The sequence below is a fragment of the Nicotiana tabacum genome, chromosome 14 (genome assembly GCF_000715075.1).
Source record: "Nicotiana tabacum cultivar K326 chromosome 14, ASM71507v2, whole genome shotgun sequence".
NCBI lineage: Eukaryota > Viridiplantae > Streptophyta > Magnoliopsida > Solanales > Solanaceae > Nicotiana > Nicotiana tabacum.
This window is the reverse complement of record NC_134093.1, coordinates 109,580,208-109,589,741: the sequence shown is the minus strand read 5'-3', so window position 1 is coordinate 109,589,741 and position 9,534 is coordinate 109,580,208. Positions and strand designations below refer to the sequence as shown.

General features: G+C 40.4%; 1 pseudogene; it reads right to left on the bottom strand.

Moving 5' to 3' along the window:
• Positions 1-1,249: 1,249 nt before the first annotated feature.
• LOC107811902 (protein ACCELERATED CELL DEATH 6-like) lies at positions 1,250-8,458 on the bottom strand (annotated as a pseudogene).
• Between the last annotated feature and the right edge of the window lie 1,076 nt (positions 8,459-9,534).

Genomic DNA, 9,534 nt, shown 5'->3' with positions numbered 1-9,534 from the left:
GGTGGCCATGCTTGCTGAAATTTATCATTCCCCCGTGAAAAATCTTGGGGGAATAAAAGTTCATTAATCGAGTTATGGTTAGCTCCTCTCCCATCTCCTGACATAGACGCCGAAGACGAGCAATGGTCCTCCGTATAGAAGGATTTACTTGTTCCAGGCATACCGGGTAACATATACAGAGCTCCACGATAATGGAGTCAAGCTCTCCGCTCAAAGAAAACGGCCCCAAAGTGAAGGGATACGTAACAAAATTGTGAAACCGTTCTTGGGTATGGTTATCCGCTCCGTCAGGTCAGGAGCGATAATGTTTAAGTCTTCCTTCAAAGCAGGAATGCTAGAAGGACGGCTAGAAGAAAGGTACATGCCAACTGCCTATGTGCGGCAATTAGTGGAAAGATACTTCTCTTCGAAGTCCTTAGTTGTGACTAGGCTCTTTGGAATGATGATGCTCACCGTAGGAAGGGTATCAACATCAGCTTTATCTTTGTCTCTAAGAATATGCTATTTACCTTAAAGTTCATGCTAATGGAGATATCTTTCTTGTTTGTTTTTGTGTTGATAATCTTAATTATATGGGTAATAACCCAAGTTTGTTTGAAGCTTATACTAAAGATATGTCCCGTGACTTTGAGATGACGGATGTAGGGCTCATGTCACACTAATTGGGCCTAGAAGTGAAGAAGATGGAGGATGGAATTTTTATTTCTCAGAAAAGCTATACAAAAGAGACATTGAAGAAGTTCAACATGCTCGATTGCAACCTCGTGAACACGTCGATGGAGAGTGGGACAAAATTGTCCAAGTTTGATAAAGGAGAAAAAGTGGATCCCATATTTTTCAACAGTCTTGTGGGAAGTTTAAGGTACATGACTTTTACCAGGCCAGATATACTCTTTGTGGTTGGAGTATTAAGACACTTCATGTAAGCTCCTACCTAAACTCATTTGAAAGTCTCTAGAAAAATTCTTCGTTACCTAAAAGGTACGATTAACTTTGAGCTATTTTATTCTTCTTCTAGTGATTTCAACCTTATGGGATATTGTGATAGTGATTATGCGGAAGATATTGATGATAGAAAAGGCACAACTGGCTTTGTATTTTTCTTAGGTGATTCTGTTATTTCTTGGAGTTCAAAGAAATAATCCATTGTTACTCTCTCGACTTGTGAAGTTGAATATATATAGCAGAAACATCCTATACATGTCATGTTATTTGGTTGAGAAGAGTGTTGAAGGAGCTTAATTTACCAAAAATTGAAGCTACAAAGATTTGTATTGACAACAAATTCGCACATTCACTCGCGAAGAATCCTGTGTATCATGATCGAAACAAGAATATTGATACAAGGTATCACTTCATCGGAGAATGCATTGCCAAGAAGAATGTCGAGCTCAAGTATTTGAGATTGCCACACTCAAAACAACTCGCTGGTGCTTGTGATGGGGACTGAAGGTAGCCTCGAGTACCGGGATAACTGGTAGAATGACATGGCATAGATGAGCCCTGAACCAATAGAGCACAGGATGAACTCTGAGCTGGAATGCACTGAGAGATGAGTGACCATGATGAGAACTGTAGGAACCATGGCTAGATGATGCACCACGGTGAACTGGGCGAGCCGTCTGAGTATGCATGAATGGACGACTCATGTTGTGGTAGAACGGACCTCCAGAAGCAACCCCACTAAAACTACCTGATCCGCGAGACCTCTTGGCCCCCCTCTCAACCTGCTCCTGGCTGTGAACTATCTCTATCTGTCAAGTAATGTCAACAACCTCCTCGAAAGTAGCACCAGACACTCTCTCTCTAGTCAGAAGCACCCTCAACTGAAATGTGAGGCCATAAATAAACCTCCAGATCCTATCCCTATAAGTGGGAACCAACCAAACCTCATGACAGGTCAACTCAGAAAAGCTCATCTCGTACTGCGTCACAGTCATATCATCCTGACGCAACTGCTCAAACTGTCTGCGCAACTGCTCTCTGCGAGACTGCGGCACATACTTCTCCAAGAAGAGAATAGAGAACTACTGCCATGAAAGTGGCGCTGCACCAATCGGCTTACGCTTCTCATAAGCCTCCCACCAGGTGAAGGCAACTTCAGTAAACTAAAAAGTAGTGAACGAGACCCCACTGGTCTCCAAAATACCTATTGTACGGAAGATCCTCCGACTCTGCCCCACTGAAGGATGAAGGCTGAAGTCGACCAAACCTCTCTAGTCTCCGCTGCTCGTCGTCAGTCATAACATGAACCACATGGGCCTGAGCAGTTGCCACCGGCTGGGCTGGTAGTGCCCCGGTGTCTGGAGTCCCTGCATCACCTGCTCGGGTGTATGGGCGGCGGGAGTATGGGTACCTCCCCCTGCTTGAGAAGTGGCTGATGCGGCCGGAACAGAGACCGCCTGAGTAAGACTAGTGCACACGGTCAGAATCTGAGCTAAGTCCTCCTGAAGGCCTGGAACCACAATGGGCACAGCTGGTGCCTGAGTTGGCCCCGCTGGCGCATCCACAACTGGGACCTGATCCAGAACTAGGGCAACTGGTGGATCTATAGGTGCTGCCCTAGCTGCTGTGCGAGCTGTACCTCTGCCCCTACCGCGGCCTTTACCGCGACCTCGGCCTCTCGCGACCCTGGCTGGTGGTACTGGTGGTTGTCCATCCTACCCAGTAGTACGTGTCCTCACCATCTGTGAGAGAATAGAATAATATAGGTTTAGTTACCAGAATCAACAGATTCGCACGACAAGAATAAAAGAATGTGAAGTTTCCTAAGGGTTCTGCAGCCTCTCGAAGATAATTACAAATGGCTCTGTACCGATCCGCAAGACTCTACTAAACTTGCTCATGACTCGTGAGACCTATGTAACCTAGGCTCTTATTCCAACTTATCACGACCTAAATCCTAACCTGCCGTGATGGCTCCTATCGATGGTATTAGGCAAGCCAACATTTTAAACACACTTCCAGTATTGCACAGAAGATAATTCAAAAGTTTGTAAATAAAGTAGAGTTTTCGAAATCAGAGTTTAACCTCAAAACACAAGTGTGGAATAATAGCCCCAACATCGGGATGTCACTTAGTCATGATCAATCTAAGCAATCAGTCTAAGAAAGAGCGTCTATAAGAGTCTGTATCAAATACAAATAGAGAAGAAGACAATGAGGGAGAAACAAGGACTGCGAACGCCAGGCAACTACCTCGTAAATCTCTGACAATCAACCGAGCACAAGATCAACGCCCACCATGTCCGGAAATACCTGGATCTGCACATGAAGTGCAGGGTGTAGCGTGAGTACAACTAATTCAGGAAGTAACAATAATAAATAAGGAACTGAAAGATAGTGACGAGCTACACAAATATATTACATTTTCAATAGTCTCAGCAAGGAAAATAGACATGCTTCCAAAATCCGGTAAATCAAGGCAAATCAGTTTGTTTAAGTCAAGTTCAAGTAAAAACCGGATAAAATATCTTTCAGAAGTTTTCAAAACAATGATATATGGCAATTGTGTGCATCAATACTGAAATCCTATACAACATCTCAGGCAATCATCACTCAATCCTCCTATTCACTCCAACCTCAAAATCACTAATTCCTAACAGTCACTCATTCCTCACGATCACTCAGCACACGGCACTCGCACTTAGTAGGTACCTGCGCTCACTGGGGGTGTGTACAGACTCCGTAGGGGCTCCTACAGTCCAAGCACTATATCAAGCCAATCATGACACAATCAATGAAACATGATGTAGCATGCAACCCGATCGCATAAATATTCTCACAATTAGGCCCTCGGCCTTACTCAGTCATCAATCTTCCAGTCTCTCGGGCTCTCATAAATCAGGAAAAATCAGCCCAAACAGCAATAACATGATGTATCAACAAGAATAACAGAGACTGAGATATGATATGCGAGTAAAAATAAATGTGACTAAGTACAATTAGCATTTAGCAGGCAATTCAACATGTAACACGGCCTCTGTGGGACCCAATAATACCAACACATAGCCTAGACATGGTTTCTAACATGATTTGCGGTCAAATTTCTATAACACATAGAAAACATATAGCTAACAGCAAAATATTTCACTTTACAGATTCCACGGGACGGACCGAGTCACAATCCCCTCGGTGCATGCCCACATGCCCGTCACCTCCAAAATAATCACATGACACAAAATACGGGGTTTCATACCCTCAAGACCCGATTTATAAATATTACTTACCTCAATCCGAGCAAAATGCTACTCCAAAATACCTTTGCCTTGCGAGTCGGCCTCCAAATGCCCCGAATCTAACCACAAATAGTACAACACAATCAAGATGGGCTAAAGGAATCAATTTCATAAGAAAAATACGAGATTATAGCTTAAAATCCAAAATCGGCTCAAACCCGGCCCCGGGCCCACGTCTCAAAATCCGACAAATGTCACAAAAACCTAAAGCTCATTCACTCACGAGTCTAACCATACAGAATTTACCAAACTCCGACTCCATTTGGTCATCCAAATCCGCAAAATTCACTCTACAAATCCCTAGCCTTAAACCCCCAAATTTCACCTCAACACCAGATAATCTAGGTGAGAAAAATAATGGGGAAACAAGATTTATGATTAAAAAAACGAGTACAAGAAGCTTATCTCAACAATCCCCTCGAAATGCCTCTTTAAAATCGCCTAAGTCCGAGTCTAAAATATTGAAATGAGACTAAAATCGCGAACCCTTGTTTTTAAACATTCTGCACTGGCTTTTCGCACATGCGGTCATCTATCCGCACTTGTGGAACCGCTTCTGTGGTTAAATTCCCGCTTCTGCGGAAGTTACTTATCCAGCTGCCTCCGCTTCTGCGATCATAGGACCGCATGCGCATATCGCACGTGCAGAAATCTCATCGCACCTGCGGATCAAACTCGCATCTGCGCACTTCTACCTGCTTCTGCGGCCATCGACGGTGCAAGAAAGTCTTCGCATCTGCGACCTCTGCTCAACTCTTCCTTGGTCGCTTCTGCGATTCATGCCCCGCTTCTGCGGGCTCGCACCAGCGGTGCCCACTCCGCATGTGCAGTTACACCAATAGTAACAACATTTCAGCTGCTTTACCAACTCAAAATCAAGTTCGTTAACCACCCAAAATCAACCCGAGGCCCCCAGGACCTCAACCAAACCTACCAATAAGTCTTATAACCCGATACGAACTTAGTCGAATCCTCAAATCACTTCAACCAACAACAAAAACACGAATTACACACGTATTCAAGCCTAATGAACTTCGAAATTTCCAAATTCTATAAACGACGCCAAAACCTATCAAATCACGTCCGATTGACATCAAATTTTACACACAGGTCATAAATGACATCACGAACCTACTCCAACTTTCGGAAATCCAATCCGATCCCGATATCAAAATGTCCACTCAAAGTCAAACTTTTCAAAATTCATATTTTCGCCAATTCAAGCCTAATTCTACTACGAACCTCCAAATCACAATCCGGACGCGCTCCTAAGTCCAAAATCACCTAATGGAGCTAACGGAACCATCAAAATTCAAATCCGAGGTCGTTTACACATAAGTCAATATTCGGTCAACGTTTCTAACTCAAGCTTTCAATTAAGAAACCAAGTGTCTCAATTCACTCCGAAATCACTCTGGACACGAACTAACTAACCTTGATAAGCCAAAAGAAGCAGAAAATGGGGGAACGTGGCTACAACTCTCAAAACGGCCTGCCGGGTCGTTACAGCTATACGCCCTATTTGGTATTATCCTATGCATAACTAATGCATAAGAAACCATGGTATTAATAATGCAATGGGTTTTAATGCATACATTGGCTTAATTAAAGATAAAATTATCCTTCAAAATTTATGCTTGATTAAAATATACTATTATATTAATGCAAGTTTGAAATAATCCAAAAAAGTGGGAAATAAAGTTATATCCCAAGTAAATAAATAAATACTTAGCATATTTTCTTTTTATAAATAAATATTCAGTTTTATACTACAATATAGGTAGACAAATCAAATAATCTTTTTTAAAGGTCCGTTAATAACTAATAGCATTTCTAGCCCAAATATTTTACGGCAAGGACACCATTATGTCAAACTTCAGACAAAAGGTAAATCTAGACTTTTTTGTAAAGTACAAGGGCAAATATGAAAACTTTTCTAATATAATATTAAGAAAATAAGAAAGGTTAACTAAACACTAGCTAATTATGTTAATTTATGTGTAGGACTTCAAATATAGTATAAGGGTAGTAAGTGTTTGATTCAAAAATACAAAGAATGTATTCGAAAGTGAGTGATAATATAAAAGTACTTAGCGTAATTTACCCTTTAGTATAATAAACTTCCACCTTTGTGTGGGTTTATTTCTAAAGCGGAAAATAAAGGATATATCATTAAACGAGTCACAAGAGTATCATTACCTTACTTGCTCTTGTAGGTTTGGTAGATATATCTGGGAAATGCTACATCCAGCGGAGTCTGGTTTTTTTTGTTAAATGCCACGTTCCTTGCTCTTGGATGCTTTATTAGTTCAATCTCACAGTATTCAGAAGCAGCAAGCAAATGGAGTGGAGTATTTCCATCATTATCTATCTCATCAATTAGACTAAGATAGTCGGGAGAATTTAATAGGAATTTGACTACCTTTTTCTTTTTGTTCAATATAGCGATATGAAGAGCATTTTGGCCTTGACTGTTAAGCATTTCCTAGAAATCTGGGCAGTGCTTTAATAGCTCCTTCATTATGGTTACATCACCTTCATTGGCTAGAATGTGAAATGTTGTCGTCCAGTCATCTCCATTGCCGGTTGTAATATAGGCTAATGATTTCTTCCATCTTAGCAAATCGGAAACTACTTCTTTACACCCTAGTTTAATGGCATAGTGCAGTGAATTCCAACCCCAATGGTCCGCTTCCTCGCATAGTGATTTATTCCATTGCCACAGTAAATTAGTGCACTCTGCATGCATCAAATAAGATGATAAGCCGTTAATTCGTCTATACTATACGTTAGAAAATTTTGGAGAGCAAGACAACTCAAACAACCACTCAAACCTATCAGAAGAGAAGAGGAGGAAAAGATGATTCTTCTTCGTAATTTGGCTTATATTTATAAGTGATCTTTATCATGTATCTAGAGTATAATGTATCACCATATAATTCAAGACTTGTCTTATTCCCCAAAGTATATGAATGAACTCTCTAGATTAACACAACACTTCTCTACATCTCCTAATACATTTAATTAATAAGTATAGTTCATGAACTAATAATAAATACTCCTATATACATTAATAAAGTTTAACATTTCGTCACTATTAAGATCTTTATTATGGACTATGTTGGTATTAAATACATTGTTCCTTAGAATGTTTATAAGTAAGGGTTCACTAGGAGAAGCGAACCACGATTTGAACGTCGCAAGTGCACTTTTGCATTCAATCAAACTCTGCTTTATATAATAGGGTGTCACTATTAATATATCACTATGTTTTAAAACTTGTACATGTATATATGAAATTTTCGCAGAACTTGGACGGGAATGGTAGTCGGGGTGCGGAACCTTAGAATTCGAACTGTACACATTATAATTAGCCTAAAGTGTGCATTAATCAACCATGACTTAAGGAATATGTACCCATAATCAGGCCAAGTATTGAGATTATCTAACATTTTGTGTAATTTATATAGATGTACTCCCTCCGTTTCAATTTATGTGAACTCATTTGATTGGGCATAAAGCTTAAGAAAAGAGAGAAACTTTATAACTTGTGGTGTAAAATGAGGCACATATATTTTATATGGCTATAAATCATTGCATAAAGGTAAATTATTTTCAAATATGAAAATGGGACATTCTTTTTTACGCGGACTAAAAAGAAAACGTACAATATTCTTACGGGAGTATTGGAATATGATTGCTGCATGCATAGGGTTTCGTTGACATGGTCCTGAATAAGATGGTCTCTTGCAGTATTTCAAGATTTCACGCAAAGCATCCGGAAATTTAGATTCCACAGCTAGATACAGAGGCGTCTCCCCAGCATTATTTTTCTTTAACCAAGAGAGTGACCACACCAAAATGTCGCTTCCTCACAGCTTTGTGCAAGGCCGTATCTCCATTGTCATCTGTCTTCCGCATCATCATGAGCTGCTTTTCCTCTCGTCGTCCTTCACTGAGCAGCACGCGGACAACTTCAACGTGACCCTCGTTAGCTTCTACGTGAAGTGCTGTTTCATTTTTCTTGTTCTCAAGGCATAACAATGCCGGGTAAATAGTGAGTACTCTTTGCACGAAATCGGAGTGGCCATAACGGGCTGCAACGTGGATAACTGTGTTACCTTTCTGAGTGATTTGATAGCCAATTTCTTCATCCCCTGTCAACTGTGGTGGGAAGTCGTTGCCTTCCACTGCAGCCTTATACAAGGTTGGATCCATCCCTTTTGATTTAGGGTATGTAATACATCCATATTCTTCCAATTATATAATCTTAGTTATTCCATTCTTTTGTTGAAAGTAAAGGATCTTGAGGAAGTTATATGATCTTCCAAGTTATTCCAATCCCTTTTTAATTTTACTCTTCCTCTTACAAAACTACTCGCGACTTGTAGTCGGTGGCGTGTAGGGAGAAATTTCTCTAAGGATGTTCAAACTTGAAATAAGCAGAAAAAATTCACGACAAATGGCGTTCAATATATGTGATGTACCTCTAAAATCTAATATTTTACCTATATACGCATCGTAATTTCTGATGAAAGGTGGTAAATTAACCACCCTTACCAGAGTGTAGCTTTGCCCCTGGCCGTAGTAGTAGCACGCTCAAAACTTTGGTGTGACCCTTGTTAGCTGTTACTCCCTAAAAAGTCCAAACGCTAGGGTTGACTCTGGATAACCGAAATGTGTCGTCTAAATTGAAACTGAGCGAGTAGGAAAAGTGTTGTTTCATTTTTGAGTGTTATTCCATTTGATACTTTGGTTGAAAGTAAAGGATCTTGATAAAGTTATATATATAATCATGCAAGTTATTCGATCCCTTTGGCCCGCCATCAACAATGTATTTAAACTGCCAAACCCCGATGTAACTCCTTCGTAGCATTGACCACGTATACAAACTTCATGGAATTGTACCAATGTTTCACTTATTATATATTTACATGTTGGTCCTTGTAATTGTCTAATGAGCTGGGCAATTCTGTTTGCATCTTGCAAAATAATTCCAGCCTAGCCCTGCCCATCTTAAAGACTGACCTGCCACTACCCATAGCTGAGCTTCAACACTTTTTCCTCGGCTTCAAACTTATGAATTGGATTTCATATATTTTGCCTCAACAAGGCTCAAAAGATAAACAACCATCATCCAACCACTCATCATTCAAAGATGCCATAACAATCAGCAGGTAAATGTCACGATCCAAACTAACCCTGTCGTGATGGCGCCTATCGTGGAACTAGGCAAATCGACTCATTTTCAAAAAACAAACCGATATTTTTATTTCAAAGATAATTTCAAGGCTAT